This window comes from Ctenopharyngodon idella, chromosome 5 (genome assembly GCF_019924925.1).
Source record: "Ctenopharyngodon idella isolate HZGC_01 chromosome 5, HZGC01, whole genome shotgun sequence".
Taxonomy (NCBI): domain Eukaryota; kingdom Metazoa; phylum Chordata; class Actinopteri; order Cypriniformes; family Xenocyprididae; genus Ctenopharyngodon; species Ctenopharyngodon idella.
The window spans coordinates 21,465,001-21,491,817 of record NC_067224.1 but is presented as its reverse complement, the minus strand read 5'-3'; positions in this window follow the sequence as shown (position 1 = coordinate 21,491,817).

The window sequence follows — 26,817 nt, the reverse complement described above, 5'->3', positions numbered from 1 at the left end:
ACAACTCAAATTAACTGCAGAAATATAATCAGTTTTCTGACAGATTATATACTTTATGGGTGATGGGTTAGGTAGATATTTAAAAAATTGAGCATTCAAAGCAAAACTCAATAGACCGTGTAAAAAGCTCTTAGTGAGAGGTTTTCAATATGTGTTAAAACAGTAAGATGCTCTCATGAAGGGAAACCAAGGAATCGTTTAATGCCAGATTTCTGCTCTCTGAACTCAATACGCATACTCTATGTCTTTATTGGGAGTGCTATTTGAGCAGTAAATCGAGTGATATGAATTTTTTCTCCAGCAAAAGCTCTCCAGCTCAGTGAATTTTTGGTAACATCATATGGTTGGCTACATTGTGTTTTGTGTACAAATGAGCATAGCTTACAAATCAAATAAAGAATATGTGTTTTTTAACTGACCCAATTAAAGTTCTCAGATTCAGGCCACAGGATATTAAGGGAAACCATTATTGTGACTGCTAAAGGTTGCAGCCGAAAATCTACCAGGAATTGGTTGGAATACAAAAAGAACACCTCATTGCTAGTTTCCTTGCCTTTTGGCTGCAAACTGATTTATTTGATATACATTTAGCATTACAAATTAAACTTTAAAGCTGGAGTATCTAAAACCCTAATTTTGGTTTAACATTATGTTGTTGTAGCTTTGTTGTGTCCATGTATCTTCTCAGCCGTCACTAGAGGGCTTGAAGACACAGGTTCCACAGATTAAGTCGAGGGAGTTCTCTTGACCTTTCCATCAAATGCCACGCAGTTTGAGGTGTACAAGCATAATTAAACGCCACAGTTTTGCCGGCGTCTCATCTTTGCGTGCCAATCGCGCACCCCATCACTGCTGTTCATTAGCCAAGTTTAAGATGTTGGGGCCATAGGTTAATGACAGCAACCACCGAGGCCTGAATAATATTGTTTATCTTCTCCTTTGCTTTTTTTCCTGCTGCATGTTCACAACTGTTGCTGTTGCTTGCGACAACATCGGTAATGAGGAGATGTTGACGTTGGGTCTTGTTAGTTGTGTACATTGTCAGGAAAATTAAGCTCTCTCCAGGCTAACGTAGCTCGCGATTCGCAGTGACATTTAGCCATTAGCTCCATGCTGAATTGGACAAACGAACAAAAGCAGAAGCACAAAACGCAAATCATATCCAATTAAGCGAGGCATGAAACGGTGAAACCCTAGCAGGAGATTTTACAGGCAGTGCACGAGGAAAGGTCAAGCTCTGACAGAACAGGGCACAGTTAGACGACTGATTACGACTAACGAGCCCTTTGCTTTAGTCAAAATTAGCTGCATTACACAAAGACCCACCCCCCAAGTCAATACAGCATCCACACCATTTATTATCTAGGAAGAAAAGGAAGTTTTGTTCCATCTATTTCATAAATATAATGTGAAATGCTTTTCACATTATAGTAATATAATCATATAATGTGTCTAATTCTGTAAACTGTAAATCTTCCTTTTTGAAATCTACGAAAGTAAAAGTAAAAACATAGCGAACAATTGTACATAAATAAATAACTGAAATATCCTGCTAAACTACTTTAAACTGCTTCTTTTTTTTTTTTTTTTTTTTTTTTTTTTTGGAATTATTGTCTTTAAGGGATAGTTCACCCAAAATTCTATCATCATTTATTCACTCTCATATCATTCTAAACCTGTATAACTGTTTGGTTACCAAAAAATATTTTCTTTTTTGTTCTGCAAAATAAAGAAATGCATACCGGTTTAAAACAACATGACGGTGGGTAAATTATGACAGAATTTTTATATTTGGGGGGACAATCCCCTTAAGAAAGTTCCCTTTCAAGGAAACTCCAGGCTGCGTCTGATGTAGACGCTATGGGACCGTCTCCCCACGAACACTGCCACCCTCTGTGCCCCAGTGTGCTGCAGTTTCCAGCGAGTTGATGACCAGGCCATGCTGATGATTGAGTTAGAGGTCAAGTCTCTTATGCATAGAATGCGTCCTCCTCCCGAGAGAGACTCCGGGTTTTACTGCCAATATTTCATTGTTCCAAAAAAGGACTGGGGGTTGCATCCAATATTAGATCTATGCCAGTTGAATCATTCTCCGAGGAGGTACAGATTTGAAATGTGAGCTCTTGAATTAATCGTGACTCAAATCAGATCTGAGGACTGATTTGTCACAATAGATCTCAAAGTTGCATATTTCCACATATTAATCCTTCTTCAACACAGAAAGTTCCTCAGGTTTGCTTTTGGGGGCGAAGCTTACCAGTATCGGGTTCTTCCTTTTGGCCTAGTCTTATCGCCCCACGCCTTCACAAAGTGCACGGATGCACCTCTGGCTTCTCTGTGGCTCCAGGGCATTCGCATACTCCATTACATCGACGATTAGTTAATTTTTAGCTCGAATCAGAGCAAATGGCGGTTCAGCATCGAGATGTCGTCCTTGCTTATATGAAGGAATTGGGGTTAAGACTGAAGGCCAAGAAGAGTGTGCTTTCTCCATTACAGAAAACTTTTTAAGGGTAGTGTGCCGAGTCTATCCTTTTTGTCATAGCGTCTACGTCATACACAGCATGGAAAGGAAACGTCTCAGGTTAAGACTGTAACTATGGTTCCCTGAGAAGGGGACGAGATGCTTTGTTGCACTGCCATACTTCCTGCTTGCCAGTGATCAACTTGCTTCAGCCAATCAGAAGCTGACATTGTTTGGTCCGGGTGCGATTTATAGCTTGGTCATGATGTCACACACTACGGGATGACGTCTCGCCATGCCATTGGACTGCTTTCACACATGTTTTAAGACGCAATCATGCAGCGGTGTTCCCATAGAGTCTACATCAGATGCAGCACCTTAGAACGACGGGAACCGTGGTTACAGTAGTAACCAGATACGTTGTTTCACTTTGACATTTTTTAGCTTTATTTTGTACTAAATTTTGAAATCAAAACTATTGTAATTAAGATTATTGGAGTATGTTTTAGAAAATACTATTTCAGTTTTAGTTGGGTTTTTTTTGCTTCAAAATTTCATGTTTACTTCAATGTGTTACTTGTCTTTTCTATGTAATTATTTGCGAAATTTGCTAGCAATTTCTGAGTGAAAAATGTTTCTACACATATTATTTTTTCAGTATACACAGTTCAGTGCAATCCATATACTGACAATCTAAACTCTGAAAAATGTGTGTTGTGCTCCTTTAACTGGTCCCTTGAGCTTGGTTACGTTTCAGGGGTAAAGCAGCTGGGACCTCTCCCCCCAGATGCTCCGACGTGACTCTATCTGTGTTTGTTTATGGAGTAGAAGAGCCGAGATTGCCTGTGACAGTGGCGAAATGAGGCTAACAAACAGTCTAATGAGGATGTGCCAGCAACACACCTCCATTTGTGCATGTGTGTGCTGAGAGGGTACATGTGCCCTCCCATCTGCAATAATCCATTTAATGGGACTCTGTACACAGAGCTGCTCAGTCGGTTTTCATCACAGAAGGGTGTGAGGTTGTGAATAATCCGACAAACCCAAAAATGAAAGTGAAAGTGACCCAAAATGGAAAATTCTGTCATCATTTAGGCTCACCCTCTTCAGCATCTCTACAGTTCATAGGAACAAGCAGATTTACTCAGCCTCATGTCATTCCAAGCCTGTGTGACTTTCTTCTGTGGAACACAAATGAAGATATTGTAAAGTAAATTTGTTGTTGTTTTTGTCCATACAATGAATGTCAGTGGGGTCCAAAACAACACTGGAACCCCACTGACTTTCATTAGCCCCTTTCACACAGCAATCCCCGTAAATTTACTAGAATGACTTTACCGGTAAATACACAAATGTTCTGTTCACACAAGCAACGGCGTTCTGGTATTTTACCGGTAAGAGACCATTCACACATCAGCACCAAAATACCGGTAATTTTTGTGATGTCAGTCATCATGAAATGATCTTTAATCGCTGCACCGTTGTCTTCATCTGCCCGCATGAGGAGAAGCGCTTTTCAAGTTGCCCAAATTTTTTGACGTCTGAGTGACCGGCATAACGGATGATCAAACAGACTGCATTTTTGCTCTTAAAAAAATAGGAAACAAGCATAATAGTATCCAACTACAGAGCTGCAGCACTGATGAATGGAAAAGAAGGCTGGGTCTCGAGCGCGACACGTTGAAAAATCTGCGAGATGTGGCGCAACGGTCAAAAATGATCAACTAGCACATATTTACATAGAAAAAAACTATTAAAAAGCTTACTCTAAACAGCGCAGAGTAATCACGTCATCTCCATAGTAACTTTATGATTGGCCCAAAGCAGACTTCTTTTGTCAGCGCGGTCTGAATTCGTACGTGCTCATACTGGTAATCTTCATTCTGCGTTCACACAGGGCACATTACTGGTAATTTACTGGTAATGTCACAGCCTTCTTTACTGGTAAATTGCCAGAACCAATTTACCAGTATTTTTGAAAAGGTCCTGTTCACACATTATCTCTTACCGGTAATTTACCGGGAATTTACCATTAAAGACTGTATGTGTGAAAGGAGCTATTGTAAGGACAAAACCGCTGAGACATTTTTCTAAATTGTTTCTTTTAGGTTCCATAGAACAAAGTCACACAGGTTAGGAATGATGAGTATATCCCTTTAAATGGCAGGTACATAAGGTAATAAATGTCATAGGCAGTTTTGGAAGCCAATAAGATCAACAGGAAGCTGAAGAAAAACACCAGAAATGACAACCCTAAGCAAAGCTCATGTATTTAAAACTGGGCTTTTGCAAGGGATTCAGCATCCAGTATAGGTGTGAATACATGTTCATAGAATCAATTTTAAATATTTAGCAAAAAACCAAGGCATAAACCAGGCAGTGACATTAGTTTTCCAGGCACTAAAGTTGACATTACACAGATGTGACAACTATGAGCACTCTTTCCAATCACAATACAACCGAGATGAAATGTACTCTGCCAGGACGGCCTCGTTTGAAGAGACACCCTCTTATTTTGGAAGGACCCTTTATCTCTCTTACTCATCCTCCTTCACTCTTTTTCTCTCTCTTTCTCTCTTGTTCTCTTGCCCTCCCTTTCTCCCATTCTCCTGGCAGGCTGGCCAGCCATAAGGTGGGGTGGTGCCTGAGGATAATGGCAGCAGAAGGCAGAGGAAGCGGACATCTGGCAAATGCTGCCCCAATATGTTTCTATGAAAGAGGCGAGGAATTTTCAGAAGACACGACGCTTACCCGAACGACACGCTCGGCGGCAAAAAGAGGAAGATTAAAAATAAAATTAGTTAACATCTTGCCCGTTTCACCCTGCGATGCACATTTCAGTGTGCAAGAACTGATTGCAGCTGCCATTTACATTACAAAAACGTAGCGCGAGAATGTGTATCGTTAATTAGGAGAAATCATGTGTTGCCTCCTAAAGCTAATTCAGTAAGCACAGATGTGGTCCAGAATTATTTAACCCACTCTCTAGATTTCTGTCTCTGTCTGTGGCAAACTCACTTGCTGCATTTCTTTTCCATTTCATTCTTTTTTTTCGTAGGAAACATATTGTTAATTTGAAATGCAAATGTGTTTCCCCTCCCCGTCCAATCATGTTATTTCTAATGAGGTGTAAAATATGTACATTAATGACAGAGAGTTATTTAGTTCTAGGGGCGAAGAAATTGCTCCTAATCATTGCCTACATTGTTGAGACAACAAACCACTTCATTCTGCTGGCTCATTAGGTTTAGAGGGAATCATGTTAAGGAAAAAAGGTGGCCAACATTTAAAGGTACATCATTGTTTGTCTGCTACCATCTTGATATACTACAACAATAGGAAACACTTTAATTGGATAAAGGTCCAGTTGAATTAAAGTGCGTCAAATTAACACACTACAGTTTTTTTTTTTCTTAAACACTTAATATTCTTTGCCCATAATAATAATTGTAACTATTATTATGGAGTATTATTATTCTAATATAGTATTATTATTCTTTGTTTGAGAAGTGTTTTAGAAAATAGGTTAAAAAATAAAAATGTAAAAAAAAGAGCATTAGTATTGTTTCATTCTACTCTTTTAAAACTGGTGATAAATAATTAGATTGGTTGAAAAGTAAATATTTTTCTAAATAATATATATATATATATATATATATATATATATATATTACAAATGTCAGTTATTTCATCTTTTGATTTTATAGGAGTGCAGACCTTGAGCTGTTCTGTGACATGTATAAATATGGTTCAATACAAGACATAACAGCAATGGAAGAGACTATTTTGTGACATCCACACATTCCAAACCACAGTTCATACTATTAATCACGTACTGTATGTCTTGGTAGTTGTTATACTACCCTAGTTGTTCTGGCCTTACATTTTTCATCAGTTAGTAGGGCAATGTCAACATACTAAACACATGGGACTGTCAAAGAGTCTCCATATAGCATTAAGCATGTCATGAATGTTCTTCAACCTACAGGCTTCCGGTTCATAAGTCACAGCTCATGTGCTCGTTATAAGCTCGAGTAGAGGCAATACGGATGTGTGGACATGGTCACACATCAGCAGATGGAGATGAGTTCAGTGGAGAATGAGTGGGCTTTGTGTGACTGGCGGCTCTGCCAATGCGCTCTGTCTTTGTTTGAGAAGGACGGTCTAAGAAAACTGAGGAATACTGAACATGGAGAAGATCGTTGGTGTGAAGTTCAGATACTATAGTGTTTGTTCACTTCTTGAGTATTTAGTATTGAAAATTATACTCCTAGAAAATTATACAACATAGTGTAGATGTCAAACAATATAAATAAATAAACAATGCTGCACTACATTTCTGAAACTTTAAAATGTGGACAATACAATAGTAATCATCTAAACTGACATCTCACTTCTTTAAAGGGGGTGTTAGAAAACTTGCTGTTTTAGCAATTTTCATGCAACAGCACATGGCTTGAAGGCACCGTTGTTGTTTATTTAAAGTAACATTTTTGCTTACTGTAGTAATGAAGCATATCAACAACAGAACTACTCAAAGGCCCTTTTTGAGGAATTTAGTTTGGAGCACTCAAGAAATAAATGCTGATAAATGTCATAAAAATTATACTCATAAAATATTTCGATTATATTACTATTTACATCGCATTTACGTTGCATGTCTTCTGTGTTTTTGCCACGTTGATGTCAGTTTTTCTTTTGCCATGAGAATTTAATTCTTGTTTAGCTTAAAGCAAATCATTTTGCTTTCACTACCTCTTATATGGTAAGTGACAGTGTGAGGAAAAACAAAAAGCTTTCAGCAAAAAAAAAAAAAAAAAAAGTGAGCACATTAAATTAAAAAGCATGGCTAATATTATCTTAAAAGAACTGATCATCAAAAGAGTGCCTGTGAATCAAGGACATAGATTTTGTTTAAAGCATTTCAAAATGGCACCATGTTTTCACAGCAAAACCTGATAAGCAAAAAAAAAAAGAAAAAAAAAGAATACTTTGCTCATGTGTGCTCAGTTACCTTTGTAATGTGACTAATCACTCATTTAAAAGCTGCAGCAGATGATAAAAAATTCTTTTCATGCTTTTAAGAGCTCTATATAAACTGTCACAGGTAAAACATCTACAATAGGATAAAATAAGTTGCTTGGGGGAAAAAAATGAATTCATGGTTGCTTATGGTTATTCGGGAAACACTTTTTGCTGTCAAAATAGTGTAGTTCCAACATCAACCATCAGGGGCTAAGGGGATGATGCTAACATGCCAATTCCTGGTCTCAGCCTCAGACAACATACCCACGAACCATTCATTGACCGCCGAAAAACAAACCGGACTCTGGCTGGTCATTTCACATGTTAAGCAGATGGTCTCTTCCTAAGTGGGCGGTTCTTGGCCATAATAAAACACAATATGCTCCTTTACGTATAGTCAAGTCTGTCTACACAGGTCCAGCGTCAAACTATTCTATTATACTACACAATGCATATGCTGTCAGTTATGTCAGAAAATATTTTCAGCCAAATAATTCTGAGCCAAAAGATAAATGTATTAAGAATTAGCATGTTATTTATCTATGGAGTTCTATGATATTTTGTTATTTGTTATTGAAATAAATGCATTCTTTATCTCAAATCTATACAGTATTTTCATACCATGACAAACCACAGGTACAGTGAGCTCCTCCTCCAATGTTGCTTATGTATTTTTAATGTCAAAAGAGAACCATTCATATTGTATATACATTTTCCCTGTGTAATCCTGCACCCAGCATATATTTTCTGACAAACGCTATGAGCTAGCCAGTGACCGGCACACTCTGGAGCTCTACATCTGTTTAGTCTCATTACTATGCGTAGTGCCCAGAGCTACACATTCCCCAGTCACCCAAAGACTCAGATTGAGGCTAGGCTAGCCAGCACTGACAGCTTACATTCCCTCTTACTGTTTAGTCTGAGCCATCAGGCTAATCCCTCTAGCAACAGCTGTCCTTTAGCATCATAGATGCTAACTTCCCTTTTGACAAAAACAAAACAGGATCATCAGTGTCAACAACGATTTACCAACAGCCATGGCTAACATCTTCTAACTTTTCATATCCCGACCACTTCAGGCTGATACTTTAAATCAACAAAAGACACAGTGCACTCATATGTATGCTAATAGAGATTTTTTTCATCTGCATCAATATTCCTCTTGATAAGCGCACAAGAGGAATAGAGAGTGGGAAACGATGCAGATGAGGCAGGAGGAGAGAAAAGAAAATAAATCTGTTAATTAATACATCCTGGCTAAAAAGGGCTGGGAGGATTATCTGAAAGGGCCTGAAGAGTCATCGACAGGCACCGGGACACCTTCCGAAAGTCGAAAGTGCAGTGCATGGCCAATCCACAGTCTTCTTCAGCCACTTAATGCATCTATCACAAAGCGCTTGAGAGCCGCCCGGGCTGTGAAGGGCTGGGACTCATGGAGTGACCTCTGTGGCCTACATCTACCCCAACACATGAGTGCTCAGCTAAGTTCAACAGCCACTCCAAAAAGCTGGCCGGTTGAAAGAAGGCACTAATTAGGGTGGGGAACATGGATGACAGAGTCCCTCAAGAGCTGGCACACAGTATGAGTGTATACTGAACCTTGTCATGTAGGTCAGTTTGAAGCTTTTAGCAAAGCCATGCATATTAATGGGCCTTTTTCCTCTCTTGCACACACCACCACAGGAGGCTATCCCCTGAATAATGGCCCTAGAGGCTTGGAATGAATTAACTGTGGACTGGTTCTAAAAACATATGCATTGTAAATTGAGATTAGTGCTAGGTACCTGTAGCATTCCTAGGCTAGTGCCTAAATATAGGTCCAGATGGTTGAAGAGTATAGAAATGACCATGAATTAATGACATAGGTGTGAAGAGGGAAGCATTTGTTTGATGATCATTTTGGAAAAAGTGGCCCCACACTCCACCTGACTCACTTTTTTAGTGAAATTTTTGTAATGTCTTTTAAACAGCTGGTTTCTTCACTAATTTTAGTGGATGTTTGTGTATATGATTCCACATATTTGAAAACCACAAGGTGTCTAAATATTATTAAAATCCAAAAACATCAAAAAACATCTAATTTTATAATTTAAAACCCAACAAACATAAGTTTGGAGTCAGTAATACTTTTATTCAGCAAGGATGCATTAAAGGGTTAGTTCACCCAAAAATGAAATTTCTGTCATTAAGTACTCACCCTCATGTCGTCCCAAACCTGTAAGACCTTCGTTCATCTTTGGAACACAAATTAAGATATTTTGATGGAATCTGAGGATATCTGAACCACACATAGGCAGCAACGTCATTGCAAATTTTGAGGTCCAGAAAGGTAGTTAAAACATCATTAAAATAGTCAACGTGACTACAGTGGTTCAACCTTAATGACATCCCCCTTGTTGAAAAAAATTACAAAAAGCATCCCCTCTGTAAAGCCACCATTGCCCCTTACCATCCCCTTTAGATTAACAGTGTTATGTATTATGTAAATCTTATCATGTAAACGAAATTTTAAAATTCTCTGTATGATAACTATAACAGCGATTGACCAATCAGAACTCAGTATTTTAACACCCTGCACACAGTCTCGCCAGAGCTCTGATTCAAGCCAAAGTCCCTTTCAAGAAAAGTCTGTTCACTCGGCGGCCATATATGCAACGCCTCCGGGCAACTATTTCAGGCATCCATGACCAAGTCCTATCTATTTGAATGGGGGAATCTTGAAATCTCAAAAACTGCTTGGCAAACTCACTCATTACATAACATATTTCAAATCAGCAACAAAATCTACAATGAACTGTCCCATAAATGTTGTTTCTTATGAGGAAAATAAAAGTGGGTTGAATCCAAGCAGCTCTAAAAGTTTTTAGAATAGTTATAGAATAACAAAAATTAAAATGATGAAAGCCCTAAAAAGTCATGGAAATCAAGATAACGGATTTAGACAAAATAATAATCCATGGACTTTCAGGACTTCTATAGCAAGCTACAATGACAAACACAGATATGAGCAATCAGCGTATGAATCTCAACAATGGTGACAACAAAATATTCAGACAATCAGATCAACTCTGGACATCACAAAATGCTACTAAAAGACAGAACAAAAACCACAGCAAAAAATAAAAGCAAATAGTTGGAATTAAAGAAAATAATAGGAAAATTCAGCTGCATAATTTATTCATGCTGTGATGCATGCTGGGAGTTTTGTACTACTGTTCCCAGCATGGTTTGCGGCATGACACTTTTGATTGTCACCGTTGTTGAGATTCATGCGCTGATTCTTGATGTCTTTGTGTGTCATTTTAGAATAACTTCTGTGTTTTTTTTTAAATCTTTTGATTGGTTTTGTTCCATTATATAATTATAGTGACGGTCGGTATTGTTTGGTTGCGAAATCTCAGTCGGTTTCATTTTGTTGCAAGATTTCAATGATGGTCACTTTGTTCTTTTGTGAGATCTTAATAGCAGTCAGTTTCGATATTTCAATGACGTTGGTTTAGTTGCTTTATGAGATTTCAGTGACGGCCTGTTTTGTTCCATTACTTCATTTTAATAATGGTTGGTTCCTTTATGAGATTTCAATGACGGTAAGTTTTGTTTCATTATGAGATCTCGATGATGGTTGTTTTGTTTTTTTTTCCATTATGAGATTTCAAAGACAAAAGTCAGTTTCGTTACGAGAGTTTTTTTCTTTACGAGACCTCAACGACGGTAGGTTTTGTTCCTTTAAGAAATTTCAAAGACGGACAGTTTTGTTTCTTTACGAAATTTTAATGATGGTTGATTTTGGTCCTTTACTAAATCTCAATGACAATCACTTTTGTTCCTTTACGAGATCTCAATGGTTGATGGTTTTGTTTTGTTATGAGATTTCAATGACTGTTGGTTCTGTTCCACTTTGAGATTTCAATGACGGTCGGTTTTGTTCGGTTATGAGATCTCAATGACAGTCAGTAATTAAATAAAGTTCTATATCATTTGTGACATGAAACTAACTAACTACCTACCTGCATGGTATGTGATGTAGTGATTATTCTTGCCCCAGGGTTACACCCTTTATTCAGTACAGTTTATGGTGACTGTACTGGGGCATTGGGCAGTATGTAATATGCTGTATGGACTATTTTACACCAGGGTTACACCCTTTATACAGTATAGCTTATTGTGATTGTACTGGGTCATTAGGACCCACTCAAGCAACAGGTTGATCAGACCCACTGGCCTCTTTAACATCTCTTTCTGCAGCTACCCAATCTCCCAAGAGTGCACCCATCCTGATAGAGCTCAGGCTCAATCCTGCTTAGCTTCAGTGGGTGTGCAGGTAAAAGCTTCAGGTGGACCACTTCCAGGCATAGACCCTCTTACGTAGACATATAAATCTCAACAATGGTAACATGCTTCATGCCACAATGCATTCTATAGCAGACTATTATTAAGTTGAAATCAACTGCATTACATCTACATCTAAAACTCTGTGTAAGATTAGACCACTAGATGACAACCTCTTTATCATCATGCCACAATGCATGCTGGGAACAATAGTACAAAACTCCCAGCATGCATCACAGCATGAATAAATTATGCAGCTAAATTGTCCTATTATTTTCTTTAATTCTAACTATTTGCTTTTATTTTTTGCTGTGGTTTTTGTTGTCTTTTAGTAGCTTTTTGTGATGTCCAGAGTTGATCTTGTCTGTATATTTTGTTGTCACCATTGTTGAGATTCATACGCTGATTGCTCATATCTGTGTTTGTCATTGTAGATTACTATTTTTTGCTCATTTTCTAACTGGTTTCTGCAATACAGTGTGATCTCATGTTTCAGTAAAACAGGGTTTGTAATTTAAATGTATTAAGGACAAAACGCAATACATCAGTAATTCATGTTATTTCACTATGATTATTATAAGAAAAGCATATTATAAGAGTTAAGAGCTCAAGTAATGGAAACACCAATCACCATTATGGTGACTACAAATGAAACAAAGATGAGCGTTAAACTTCTGTAGATGAATGACAAAAATAAAGTCAGTCTGGTTTGTAATATGTGAAGCTGTAATGCTGTTTGTGGAGTTGTCTAATCCTCCTCTGCTGAGATCTGGAGAGATCTGGGGCCTCATTTATGAAATGTTGCACAGATCATTTTTTATATGTGCGTACTTGTGATTCATAGAATGAACGTACACACCGAAAACAAGCGTACGCCTCTATTTCAGGTGTTAAATCAATAAATCGCAAATGATCTTGAACTTGCGCGCAGCTGAATGGTTTCAGTTCTCTGTGTTGTAAACGACACCTAATTAATGTCATTTAGATCACCAGTCATCGTCCAAATCCTTTCATTTAGAATGGCGAGCTGCAAGAATATCTTAGATTTCCAAAAACCTGCAGTAATCTGACAAGGAAAAGTGCATACGTCTGCTCAGACCCTGACGTGGCTCTAAGCACTTTTCCACGTCAAAGACCGTTTTTATAAATATGAGTGTTGGTGTGGATTTAAGCATACGCACACTCTAAGATCAAATCTGTGCGTATGCACGCTTTATAAATGAGGCCCTTAATGTCTTCCTTTATCTTCAGTTGATTTCATCTAAGGCTGTGGCTGAAGTCAGTTGTAGCTCTTGTGTTTCTGTTTGTTTCTTTTTTTCTCTGTTCTCTTCTTTCCTTCAGTGGTTTTGCTTGTTAATACGTTTGCTAATGCTAAGATGATTCTATAAATATTATATAAAGATTTTGTGGCTCAGATAAGGTCCAGTTCTGGTTTATTTCTTTTCTCTTGGCTGACACGTGGCTTTGCTATGGCCTGCTTGTGGCTCAGATCTGGTAAACAGGAGCGGTCTGCCCAAGTGCCATCTTTCTATGCCACATGTGGCCCAGATCATCATACCACGCATGGCAGATGTGGGCCGGATTTGGGCCGGCACAAAGTTACTATCTGGGGAGTGTCATTTGGAACTCATTTATAGAGTTATTTTTATTAAAAATATATGTTGATAATGGACAAAAACTTCAGTGCCCCCCCAAAGGCACCAATTAAGCTAGCCTATATAAAGGAATGGATTGTGTGTGTGAGATAGAGAGAGAGTGTCTGGTGGTCACTCATCCAATACTACAATGACATAAATAATTTAATGAATAGTGCCTATTTTACTACCCTTTAAACAATAAAAATGTTTAAGGTACAGTAGCCCTAACCCATGTGTAAATTCCAACAATAGTATTTTCTTTGCACTAAGTGTAAATAGTTGTTAGATGCTATTTATACTTGCTTAATTGGACATTACTTGTACTTCACCCAACCCATTAAACACTTTATTCCCACTATTAAATACCCATTAGGCACTTTATTTCCACTTTTTGAATATTTTTGTAATTATTTAAATAAACACAAATCCGAGTTAATATGCAATGAGAAAAGGCAGAAGAGTGAGTTTGGTAAAAGGCGGATTTAAACTTGGGTCGGACACGTCAAAAACTAAAGCCACCTGCCTTAGTCTCCATGCCACAATCAGACAATGGTGGGCGGAGCTAGTGTAAATAGCCTCTGCCAACAAGGCAGGCTATTTGCACTATATTAATTATTAATGTATATTTGAAGAGTTCATTTGCAAAAACAGATAACTGTTTTTTGTTTTATTTTGCATTCAAATTAATATCAATCAAACTGCAGTTGGGTTGTTTTGATTAAGTAATAATAACTCCAAAAAATACAGGTAACTTACAAAATTAAAATTCATTGAAAGTATGGTTTTTTTTTATTAAAAGTTTGTTTTTTAGCAAAAGCAGATAACTCCACATTTCATGTTAAACCAAACCAAGTGGACTTTTCGGTTTCTGCATGCAACTATGGCACTTTTTTATTAAAAGTTTGTTTTTTAGCAAAAGCAGATAACTCCACATTTCATGTTAAACCAAACCAAACAGACTTTTCGGTTTCTGCATGCAACTACGGCACTTGTCGGTTTCTTCTGTAAAACGTGAACTCGCGATGCCTTGACAGTGGACAATACCAGCTTTTTTGACAAAACGTATTTAGGGTTCAGAACGTGCTATATACAGTACATGTGGAGAATAATGCACAGCAGTCAGTTCATTTTTTTTTTTTTAAAGTGGCGTTAATCGTTTTTTGCAAACAAACTCCATTTAATTAATTCATTAATTAAATTAACATATAATTAATGTGTATTAATTACATTATATTAAGACAAAAAGAGAGAGGAAGCAAAAAATACACCAAGTGTGTGATTTGGGGCACAGTTTGCTTGTAGTTTAGAGGCACAAAAACAGAAAGTGTTACCCAAGTGATGATTGTCCAAGAAGGTTTGCTCACTGCATGTTCACGTCCTCTCTGATTTCCTTGCATGGACAGTGGGATGTGGTTGGCATGGATCTTCAGCTAGGCCTCACGTATCGTATGGTCTGCTGTCACTCACCAACAGTCTTGTTTACTCCAAAACGCAGATCTTTCCTTGTCTACGACCTTCCTGTGCTCTCCCCTCTTTCTGATCCCACTGATATGTGTCTCTTTGAAAGTTGCACTCCGGGATGTGTGATGTACATCGGTGGTAATCAGATAAGTTAGGCAGCATCCTCCTGCTATCTTTCCAAAACAACATCTCCACTCAACTGAGCGCCAGAGTGCAACTGTCACATTACAAGCCAAGGAAATGTGTTCCACAGCTCTGAGCTGTAAACACAAATTGGAGGAAATAAAAGGAAGAAAATATCTAGCAAGCCGAAAGATGTTTTGCATGACAGAAAATCGCTAACGCTTTCAGGCGAGGCCAGGACTGAGAGGTGGTGGGGGGGGGGGGCATTCTGTTGTCTGTTTGAACTCTTTAACCAATTAAAATGGCAGAGCAGAGTGCATATTTTAATATGCATGACAGAATGGCAGATTAGGAGGGGGAAAATACTACGGCTAATTATGTGGTCAACAGTCTGCCATGATGCCATTGTACCTTCCGTTTAATTTGCACATAAAACCTCGCCTTTATGATGGCAACATGCGTTTTTGATCTCGCAGTGAAAACCTAAGGCTTTCAAGTGCATTGTTTTAATGAGGCACAGAACATTTGGAGTTGTTCTCTGGGCTAGAAGCGCATTGGGGAATTTACACAGCACCATTTTTTTCAGCATTATTTGTCATTCTTTAATAATGAGCAAACTATCATGCCTTTATTTCTATATTTCTATTAATTGAGTAGGTCATTATTGTTTTGCTATCACCCCGTAGCCATGTTATCTTATGTGCAATTCCTATTTTAATTTTTATTATATAATGATATGGCTTCTAGCATGCTTCTGATTTTTTTTTACCAATTATTTCAAATGAGTGAACACTGAAAAACATTTAAATGCAGGAGTTTGTCTGCTGAAGTGTAAAATATCAAAAAATAAATCTAATATCTTCCATTGAAACAACTTTTTCTTTTCTGCTGACATCAGGCCAAACATGCCAATACTTACCAGCTATTTAGGCCTTGTTTTAGCAATTCAACCTGGATCTATCCTGGTACGTAACAGCCTCTTATTACAAACCAATTCAGTTCACTCAGGACAAAATTGCCTTTTTACTCGTTTACTGGAATTAGACTCAATTGTGAAAGTAAAATGGTTGCAATTTACCTGGATTTTACTTGAATTCACATGCTTATAGGACATATATAGACCATAAATACATAAATTACAAAAAAAAAAAAAAGAAAAATAAGACAAATTTCACTGTGTAAAAACACTTTTCTAATATAAACAGAATCACGAATGTTGTTAAAGCTGTTTGTCATCTTCATCTCAGAAAATTCTAGGCCTTCATCACTTCTCTGCCAACATCAGGTCCAGTAAGCAGGTTCATCTCTGATCCAGCCAAAAGAAAAAGAGACGGAAAAAAAAAAAAAAAAAATTCCCTCCCTCCATCTTTTTTTATTCATAAATATTGCTGCCGATTCTGCAGAGCTTGCCAGAAGCGCAGCTCATCCAAAGTCATTTGCAGCAAAGTCCATTATCATCATCACTTCTGGTGATGAATTCCCCGTGATGGTGGCACAGTTCGCTGCAGCCTGCACACATAATGACATTCTGCTCTCTCTGGCAGGACTCCTGTGCAGATAGCTCACTCTAAACCATCTGAGTGACAGACAATGCACCACTGAATACAGTGAAGAGCTTATTTGTCTGTAAAACGGGAAAGAGTAAGTTATTAACATTTTTCTAGTGCTGCAATGCTACCCATGTGTTACTGTTATTAGAGGGAAAAGAATAATATTGTAGTCACAGCTGTGCCCTAAGTGATTTGTATACAGTGGACAACAGTGGTGCTCATACGGGCAATGGTAACAACACTCCCCCCTTCCTATCTGATTAATTTACCTTTCAATAAAAGTGCCAAAATTAAAATATTTACTTAACAACAACAAAAATAATTTAGTTTGGGAACTTTTTATTGAGAGGAAAATGGATCATTTTATTATTAATATTTCTTTTATTATTATTATTGAAGAATCTTTTTTAATATGGGAACTTAGTTTTAAGTAAACATTTTTAAATATTATGTTATGTGCCCACAATGCATTGTTAGCACCACACAGCACAGATGTTTTCGCACCCACTGTGGATCAGTCGGTGGCATTGCAGCACGCTCAGCTTTAAGCCTAAGGCCTCGGCTGCACAGTTACAGTAATGGAAGAAGACATCTCACTGCAGTATTGTGAACATGAAGTAGGAGAACTGACTTCATCTCTGTGAAAGAAAAAAGCGATAGTGAGGAAAAACAGCTTCATAAGCATCAGGCTGTCAGCGATGGAAGAAATTAAGGTTGATGCCCCATGAAAAGGAATGTATGAGGAAGAGCGAAGCCAATAACTTCCAAAAGGCTGTAGGACAGAGTCATTCACTGTGAAATAAAACAGTCTGTGGACACTGTAAGTCTGTCCTGTTCACTCCTGCCTAGCTCAGCAGAACATGGTCCTTACTTGCAAGGAACTTGACCAGCTGCCTGCTATCAGGGCTTTATCCTCTGAAGGAGGTTTCATGCCTTTAAAAGTATTATCTAATACAGTACGTTAAGAGTTTAAGATTTGCAGCAGTTGGTCTTAATCAAGAAATGATAAAGAATGGGCATGGCAATAAATATCATGACTGAAAAGTTATGTATACAGGCATTTTCATGCACACACCAAGAAGAGCTAGAGCACAGGTGTCAAACATACGGCCCCGCACAAAGGTGTCCAATCCTGCCTGGGGGAAGATTTGAACAATAATAAAAAAAACAGTTATGCATGGTCCACCGGCCATCCGAACAGTTATTAGGACCCGAGCACCAATGGTGTGAGGACCCTATTGTAATTGCTGAGTCAGTTCATCTTCTTCTCCAAAATGAATCGCATTTTTGAGGGCCTAAAAATGCTCGAAAACTCATCAAACTTTGAACACACTTCAGAAGTGGTGAAAATTTACGTCTGATATTGATTTCAGAATTAGGTGTGGCAAAATGGCTCAATAGCGCCACCTACAAAATTTCAATTAAGCGCCTTTCACGCTATGCTTCACGTACAGGTATGAAATTCGGTAGACACATGTAACAGCCCAATACCTACAAAAAAATCCCTGGTTGCAAAATCTGTAAACCCAACAGGAAGTGAGATATTATGAATTTTCTCTGCAAAACTTTTGCAGTTTTTGCCATTTCCAGACATTGTACTTTAACAAACTCCTCCTAGAGATTTTATCAGATAAACATCATATTTGGTCAGTCTAATCTAAAGGCCTTTGTGACGTTAAATTGCGAAGATCTAGAGTTTTTGCTGAAGGGCGTGTCCATGGCGGCCAGACAAAGTTTGATGTTTCGCCATGAAACACAAAGTTGTTATAACTCAGGCATGCATCCGATCTGCCCCAAAATTCACGTTTTATTAGAGTCCTGGCCTGAAGACATCTACATGCCAATATTCAGTTACAGTCATAGCACCACCTGCTGGCAACAGGAAGTGACATGTTTTACAATGTGATTAACTTCTCGTAAAGATTTAACCAGGTCAAAATCATATTTGGTCAGTCTAATCTTAAGGCCTTAGCAATGTTAACTTGCGAAGGTCTTGAGTTTTTGCTGAAGGGCGTATCCGTGGCGGTCTGACAAAGTCTGATGTTTGGCCATGAAAGAGGAAGCAGTTGTAACTCAGACATACAGTGTCCGATCTGCCCCAAAACTTCACATGTGTGATAAAAAGTCCTGGCCTGAAGACATCTATATGCCAATATTCAGTTAGTCATAGCGCCATCTGCTGACAACAGGAAATGGCATGCTTTACTAGGGCTGTAGCTAACGATTATTTTGGTAATCGAGTAATCGTTCGATTATTCTAACGATTACTCGAATAATCGATTGATTCAAGTAAAGTATGAAAAGCAATTAATTGTATGGTTTTATTGAACAAAACTGTACATAATGTACTGTACATAAACAATACATAATGTATTGAATTGTACAACTAATGTTCTTTATGTATTATAACAAATGCCTGCAGAGGGCGCCAGTGGCCTGACAATTGTTTTTAGAATTTTCCTCGCGATCTAATCCTTGTTTAATATTGGCTTACAACATTTATTTCATATGTCCAATTAATTTTTAATATTTGGCCATTTCTTTACGACAGAAATGCTACAACCACTGTAATTTCTTTAACAAGAACATGTGGACTTAAACGAGGGCTTTAAAACATTTATTTTGAAATCGCGACGAGCAGTTATTGCACTAAGTAGAAACATACTGTATAATGTATTCTCCTGCGTTTGCTATAAGGTTTATAGATGACTTACCTTACAAATCTGATTAAATGTCGCACATTGCGTTTCCAGATGAACGTTAAAAGCAATCTAAACTCACAGCATATGAAGAGATGGAGTTTGAGACGCGCCACTAATGTAAATGATAACAGTTCACGTGAAGCTGCATTTACTGTGAACGGAGCCGCTGTGAGACACACGTAGATAACCTACATGCATGTAAATAATTACAGCGCATATATATTAAACCTGCAGCACATACATTTATTTAATTAATTCACAGCCTTTGTAAATTCACAATAGCATTATGCTTTATTATGATTATGTTATGAAAACGGTCTAATAATGCGTTTCATGGATTCTCGTCTGTGGAAAGCGCCACTTCCGGTATTTTACCGGTTACTGGACACGGGCAAATTGAAATCGAGGATTTTTAAAAATCGAAATTTCGAATTTAATCGAGGAATCGTTACAGCCCTACTTGCACTGTAATTCACTTCCAGAAACACATTTATATGCCATGAAGTATCAAACATGCTAGAAACACGTTAAATCATGCAACACTTGGCTAAGTGCTAATGTATGCGATTTTAACGCCAGGAAGTTGTTGTAACTCGGGCATACAATGTTCAATATGCTCCAAACTTCACATGTTTGATAATAGTCCTGGCCTGAAGACATCTACTTGGCAATATTCAGTGCAATAGTCAAAGCGCCACCTGCTGGCAGCAGGAACTGTGGTGCATCAAAATGACTATATTTGCCATATGCCATATTTCTCCTCTATCCGCTTAAATGAATATCACCCACTATTCACAGTTTTCCTAAGGCCACCGGGTGGCGGTAAGCTCGGGTGTGAGGGCCCTTTCATTGCTGCTTGCAGCTTTAATTTATGGTTTGTTTTTTTCGTTAGCCAGGAAAGTTTTCTTAAAGCTGCTGTCCGTAAGTTTTGCCTCTTTGTCCCAATCTCTGTTTGAAACCTGCAATTGCAGTTATATGCGAAATTATCATCTTTACTTGGGTTGTTCTTCGGCACGGCTCCTCAGCGCGGATGAATCTAATGTTTGCTGTCAGTTAACACATTGGTGGATACTGTACTTCAGAATCACAGATTCAACGTCTTGGAAGTATGATCAGAATATGAATTTATTTTAACGTTAATCTAATGTTCCCAAAATGTTAGTTTTTGGTTTGTATAACATTATTCTAAAGTTAATCTAACGTTCTCATAACGTTATTCTAACATTAATGTAACGTTCCCAGAACGTTAGTTTTTGGTTTGTATAACGTTATTCTAACATTAATCTAACGTTCCCAGAACGTCATTCTAACGTTAATCTAACATTCCCAGAACGTTAGTTTTTGGTTTGTATAATGTTATTCTAACATTAATGTAATGTTCCCAGAACGTTAGTTTTTGGTTTGTATAATGTTATTCTAACATTAATCTAACATTCCCAGAACATGCAATACAAAAGTGTCTTTTTTATCATAGCAGAAGCAAAGCAAAAATATTCACGAAAAACAAAGCGAAGATGATGAAGGAACAACAAGGAAACAAAAAAATGAACATACAGTACACAAGAATATATACTAGCAAGAGTTCGTCGTTAGTTGCCAGCAGCACACCAGCTCCAGACATGACACTCAAAACCAATGTTACTCACGTATGGAGCAGAAACAACGCAACTTTGGCGTCCATTTTCAGGCCTTCCTGTCTAGGTCTCTCCAGTGCTGGAAAGCTTTTCTAATATTAATGCGGGTCCTAAAGCTCTTGCCTGCTCATAGCCCTTCTTTTTCCAGTGATATTCCTCTGATATTCCTTCTCTTTTGTAATGTCTTTCAGCCATCTCTCTTTCTAAAGTGTTTCTTCAAATCTCCTTCTTGCTCAGCTCACTCTCTCTCCTCTACCATAATGAGTGGACACGCCCCCTACTGCTCATTGGCTACAAGTTTGTTGTGGTACTCAGTTCAATCCACTCTCAACGTTTTTCAAAAAATCGCTTACTGCACCTTTAAATCTCCAGTCACCTTTCATTATATAGTTTGATGAAAACGAATACATTCTTCCAAACACCTTAATTTGTGTTTTACTTAAGAAATCAGTCATAAAGGTTTATAACTACATGAGGGTGAGTAAATAATGACAGAATTTTCAGTTTTAGATGAAATGTCCCTTTAAGAGCTGCTACAACCTAAAAACATTTCGGAATAAGTGGAATAAAATGGCTGAAGGTGACATTACCAATAGCTCACTAGGAGCACTTTCTAACAAAGGCATGGCAAAGTGTCCTTCTCCTAAAGCTGACAACTGGTGATGGTCACCAGGTGGGATATGTTATCCTAACAGTCTGGAACTCCGCTGAATTATTTGCTGATAGATATAAACAGCTGTTATTCTTGGTAATGGAAAGCAATTAGAAACATCTGCACACTTGGCGGTGAGCGATGCCTTCCTAAGCTGCCCTGTTCCCAGGTGCCACTGGGAAATAATTACATCATCAGAACAGCACCGGGCCTCCAGGACTGGTACTGATCTGTGAAGAACACGAATGTAGCCCCTCCCCTGCCAAAAGAGTACAGAAGAAAGGAAGAGGACAGCCACAAATTCAGCTCTCCTTCCTTCACTGATATAAGCAGTGGACTTTGGTCAAATATTTATTTAATATAACTGTGTTTACAATTGCAGTTGTTAATATATTTTACAGTAATTCAATTTAATAATATTTTTCTTTGTACTTAAAGAGACTTTTCAACCCAAAATTAAAATTCTGCGACTGCTATTATTTATTCACTCTCACGTCACCCCAAACCTTATAATAATAATAATAATAATAATAATAATAATACATTTTATTTATATAGAGCCTTTTAAGAACCAAAGGACGCTGTAAATAATGACTTTATTCTTTGGAACACACAATGAGAAATTCATTTTAATGCAATTACAATGACTGGGGACTAAGGCTTTTAAAGAAAGAACGCAAAAACACCATAAATATATCATAAAAGTAGTCCATATGACACTCTGTGCTATTCCAAGTCTTCTGAAGCTGAGATTATTCACTTCAAATCTTACCCTTGCACAAAGAAATTTCCTATTTTGGAATGAATCATTTATTTGAGTCAGATTTTTTGAATGAATCAGTTGCTCTGGTTCTAAAAATCAAATTGATTCTTTAATGAATCAGACTAATTCTCAACGAATCAAAGATCTGGTTGAAACAATATCAGGGTGGGTAAATGATCACAACATTTTAATTTTTGGATGAACATTTCCTTTAAGATATTATGGAATTTTAAAGGAATCTCAAATCTGTCTTTGTGTCTTTCTTGTCTCAGCCTCCACTTTATTAAATACCTTTTCTGTTCTTGAAGCTCAGGTAAGGGAGGGCTGTGTTTTTGACCTTTACACACAGCCCCCTCACCTCAGTGATAGGAGGACCCCACTGCGTGGAGTCTGTTGAATTACTCTTACCGATGCATGCTTGTGGCTTCCCCTGGATATTTCAGCAGCCCCCCGGTGAGAGCTCTCCTCAGCTGTAAATACCATCAGTCTCTGCCACCCTGGAGAGAGCCAGAAGACGGCGTTCTGGAGGGTCACAGTTCAGCAGACACAGACACGGCTGTTTTGGTAGCAGGGAAACGTCTGCTTACTTTTCATGATCTGGGTATTTGAGCAGGGTGGGTGAGAGAGTTAGCCTGGTTGTACATGTTTTGAAATGATTTTTGTGCAGGCTGCCACATTGCCTTATACTACATACACTGTACTGTTTTTTCAAGAAATTAATACTTTTATTCAGAAAGGACACATTAAATTTAAGATTTTTTGTAATATTATAAATGTATTTAATTTAAAATAAATGCGGTTCTTTTGAACTTTCCAGTCATCAAAGAATCCTGAAAAAAATGTATCATGGTTTCCACAAAAATATTAAGCAGCACAACTGTTTTTAACATTGATAATAATAAGGAATTTTTCTTGACCACCAGATCATCATATTAGAATGATTTCTGAAGGATCATGTGACACTGAAGACTGGAGAAATGATGCTGAAAATTCAGCTTTGCAATCACAAAAACATATCGCACAGTTATTCTAAACTTTCAAAAACATTAAGAAACCTTATTGACCCCAAACTTTTGAACAGTATATATATCTAGTGTATGTACTGTTGACAAGCACAAAAAAGTTTTATGTACTTTTATGTGAAGAATAAGTAAATGCTGACTATCCTGTGATATCTAACAAAGAATTAGCAAAGATTCAACCCAAAAATGCTTTACTGTAGTGCAATGGCAAGTCCATTGTCTCGATAAAAGTAGAAACATATATTCTACCTCTCTATACCTTTGGACAGGAGATACAAACTGCTGTAGCACTAAACATTATGCTTGTTACTTTGTTCTATCCGCACTGTAATCCCTCAGGCAACAAGCAGAAAATGTCCGTCAGTATAGATGAGTCCAGAGGAAGCCTGATGAGACACCCGAGCTAGATGTGTTGATTTTGGCTGGCATACCTGTCATGGAAAGTTGCAACTGCAGTTCAAAAATGAGGAGGCTAGTGCCACATGAGGCCATATGGTGACATGAGGAGCGTACACACACACACACACACACACACACACACACACACACACACACACACACACAGGAGGAGGATAGTTTTGAATGTCTAGGTCTAGGTCAGCTTTTCAGCACTTTGTTTGTGGCATAGTAGATGTAAAGTGGGGTCATCAGGTCATGTAGATTAAAGTGTATATATCTATCTATAGATTCAGAACATTCTGTACTGTTTTTCGCTGTGGAAAGAGGAGGCAGAAAAAGGCAGAAAGTAAGTGCACATTCAGTTTTTTCTCAAAGTTACACAAAAATAAAATTACTTTAATTCCAATGGCCTGATGTAATTACTTATGGCTACCGTTTATCTTTTCATACACATGTTCAGAGTGTATCAGACATAATTCATTTGACCACTTCGCAATTCTCCTGTAGCAGAACATCTGACTTGATGAAAAGCAGAATTGCGAGTTGTTGGGATGTAATGCATTACAAGCAAAAAAAGTATTCTAGCACAGATGGTCCATTCAGCCTTTTAATAATAAAATCTGCTTCTGTGTTATTTAAAAAATTACAATAACCTTTCCACTAATCCCCTGACTTTGGGTCTGGTACACCTGAACGACTGCATCACAATCCCTACCCCTTGATAACATATTAGGATTACAGCTTAGATTTTATAGTTCTGGCCTCCGTCTTTCTCATAAATACGTTAGATAAGCATATCTGTTTAATTTCATTCTCTTTGATCACAGGATTACACAGAAACAGTTGATTGTCAAAGCAGACATACAGCCAAACATCTGCATAAGAATTTATACATCTGCATCAGATGTAATATGTTTGAACATCATACATTTATTTTTGTGAGCACACGCTGTTTAGTCCATATGTGAGTCAGGTAGATGTAATATGTTACAAAATCAGGCCTGCATGTCCATCGGAATGAAAATTTAATCCAAGGACACATGCTGTGTCCAACATATTCATTTTGTACTTTTCACAAACTGACCAGCATCACAGGCAGACAGACAGAATAGATAGATAGATCTTGATGCTGTATCGACAAACTCTCCAGTCTCTTCACCATGAACATAAATAAAATATGGGTTACAATGGTGATAATTCACGTTTCTTTCTTTAATCGGAAGCATCGGCATAACAGCATTAACAGCCGTCTCACTCACAACTTGCTTCTATTCTTTTTCCCTTAAAGGGGCAGGGACATAAAATAACCTTCTCACTAATATATATAAAACTTTGCATAAGAAAATTGAAAATGTATGGAAAACATTTCTAAAATAGATTTTAACATCTGTTTTCTTTTTTTTTCCCCAAATAAAATAATCAATTAACAAATAGTGAAATAAAATAAAATAATGAACTAACAAATTTAAGGCTACAAAATGAACAGCATTTCTTTGCATTAGATATTTTTTGTAAAGTAAGTCTTTACTGTCACTTTTGATCAATTTAAAGCATCCTTGCTGAATATACTGGCTCCAAACTTTTGAATGGTAGACTGGTAGTGTGTGTGTGTGTGTGTGTGTGTGTGTGTGTGTGTGTGTGTGTGTGTGTGTGTGTGCGCGCGTTTCTGTGAAATATCAGGACACAAATTTGTATAATGACATGGGTATGGCATAAGTATTACAAGGTGAGGGTAACTTATGAAGACATTACCCCATGTCCCCATTTTTCAAAAGGCTTATAAATCATACAGAATGAGTATTTTTGAGAAAGTAAAAATGTGCAGTTTTCTGTGATAGGTAGGTTTAGGTGTAGGGGTAGTATAGGTGGATAGAAAATACGGTTTGTACAGTATAAAAACCATTACGCCTATGGAATGTCCCCACAATTCACAAAAACAAACCTGTGTGTGTGTGTGTGTTTTATAAATATGTAAGCCTATTGTCTACTAGGTTTAGCCAACTAGCAAATCTCCTTTTACCTTGCGTGCTGTGCAAAATATTGCAGCACCTGCATGTTGTAGTGATTTCCTCAAACTTGGCAGATGGTCCTCCCTGTCTCCCCCTCACCCTCACCCACCGGCCTCCCATTACCCAGTATCTGGCACCTGAGTCTACAGGGAATACTGCCATGCAATGCCCGACTAGCACAGCCTCAACAGAGCAACAAAAAAACAGGCATCTCCGGGCTTGACCTCTCAAAGCAAATCATCTGAATCACAAGAGCCAGATCCCTTGTGAAGAGCAAGAGATGTTTCTCTCCCCAAGACTAATGTGAAAATATGCCCTGCAACTCTTTTGCTATGTGTAATTTAGTGGCATGACTACTAGCGAAACACATAACACAAAGGTCCTTATGGCGACTGTAGCCTCGCTTAGCGCTGATTTAATTAATGCTCTTGTCTTTTGAACACTATGAGGGACATTAATGGATAAACTAATAGCTCGTGTACAACACGTCTATATCAGTGACATCTTGCATGTCCCTAAAAAGATTTGCCTGCTGTGAGGGAAAAGTTCACTGCACATTTCTACACTGTCAAAGTGAGCAGTCTAAACAATGTCCAGTTTGTCTTAATGTAGTTTAATGTGTACTCTGCTTCACAAAATGAAATATTATGACAAAGTGCTATCTCTGCTAAAAAGAAACAAAGGCTGAACAAGTAGGCTAGTCTCCAGGGTTTGAGATTGGTGTGCACGTTTACCACAAACCACTGTATATAATAAAGAACAAAGAGGTGACAAATAGATTTTACATACACTGACTTTTACATACACTTAATACCTTTTATACATTTACAGTTTTTCTCAGTTGCTTTGGCACATTTCTCGAATCATCCTTAAAATTTGCAAAACAGTATGTTTGTCACAGACACGCCAGGCTCTACACTCTCACAGACACAGCGCACGTCATCACCAGAGTTTTAATCACTCACACCTGCAGCCCATCAGCACCCTCATCACCAGCAGCACAAAAGGCTCATGCTCTCACTCAGTCACTGTCCGGTCTCGTTTGCA